We start from the raw sequence: 1,369 nt of genomic DNA, 5'->3' as shown, positions 1-1,369 counted from the left end.
AGCCAGTAGCCAACCTAGCCTAGACCCATCCCTGCTCTAAGGTACCCTGAGAGGCTTTGGGGGATAGGCGACTCGGAGACAAAGACAACCATGGATGCTGCAACTGAAGCAGCAGGGCTCACACCAACGTCGAACATGGAGCTGGATACCAGCCCCGACAGAACCGAGAGGGAAGAACGACTTCGCCTCTCCCAAAGTGGGTTACGGCAACTTCCAGTGAGGCTGATACTGCTGGGCGACGGGTACAACACCTGGACGACACCAAATCAGCAGATGCTCTGCGAGGCCCATCTTGCTGGAAACCCAAATGGATCACGAATCCTGATGGAAGTGACATTGGAGAATCAACAGATCTACTTATGCCCCAAGCTCAAACACAACCACCGGCTGATGATCGCCCGGTGCCCGGTGAAAATCGTCAAGAGGACGGAAGTTCAAGAATGGCTGGAGTGGTTCGCCGGCCTCCTGGAAGAGTGGCCTGACGGCCAACTACGGATGATGGATAGCCCGTCTGAGAGTACGACGGCATAGTAAAGCTGGTGGCATTGGCTGCCGGTGTGGATGGGATCCTGGTGAACCATTTGGCCCGACAAACGTCCCGCCACCCCGAGTACACGGACGTCCTGCAGAAGATCGGACTATACAAGAAAAGAGAGAAGAGTACCAAGCACGGGACCGTGTGGACTCGGAGGTGGCTGAACCTCCGTCACGGCAGGATAGCCGAAACCCGTCCCCTCAGCCGGGACTCCCCCTAGTAGATCTGACAGGGGACGGTGATGGAGAGATCCAGGGTGAACTCCCTGGGCCGTCGGGTGAGGGAGAGCCGAGCGGAACACCGGCTTGGGAGCACGAGATAGAGCAGTGGGATAAAATGATAAAGGAATGGTCCCTCTGGAGTGAACCAAAAAACAAGCCCCTGCCGCAGGCCCACAGCACGGAGAGAAAGGCACCAGCTTCACCGCCGCCACCATCAGGAGACAGCTCGGACGACGAGGAGAGCGACGCGGACAAGGGCAAGAGAGGGACTTATAGCCCCAAGAAAAAGACTCAGAAATCAAACACCCGGAAAAGGTCCCGAGAACTGCCCCCGCTGCCAAAGAAAGCACTCAACATCAGAATGCAGACTGGGCTCAAGGTGTATCAACTCGTCGGAGAACCTTGGGAAATCGAAGGAGATGGGCTGATCGTATTCACAGATGAGAGATACAAGGTCCACAACCGAAAGCTCAGGTCAGAACTTAAACTCCAGGCTGGGGACGACTACCAGAAGGATCTACACCGGCTGAGAACTACGGGCAGCAAAATGACGGATGGGGAAGTGGTCACATTGAATGGCTACAACCTGACCTATGGGGAGATTATCCTGGTC

The sequence above is a fragment of the Poecilia reticulata genome, chromosome 18 (genome assembly GCF_904066995.2).
Source record: "Poecilia reticulata chromosome 18, P_reticulata-male-v2, whole genome shotgun sequence".
NCBI classification, from domain to species: domain Eukaryota; kingdom Metazoa; phylum Chordata; class Actinopteri; order Cyprinodontiformes; family Poeciliidae; genus Poecilia; species Poecilia reticulata.
The sequence above is the reverse complement of the archived record's forward strand: the minus strand, read 5'-3'. Positions refer to the sequence as shown.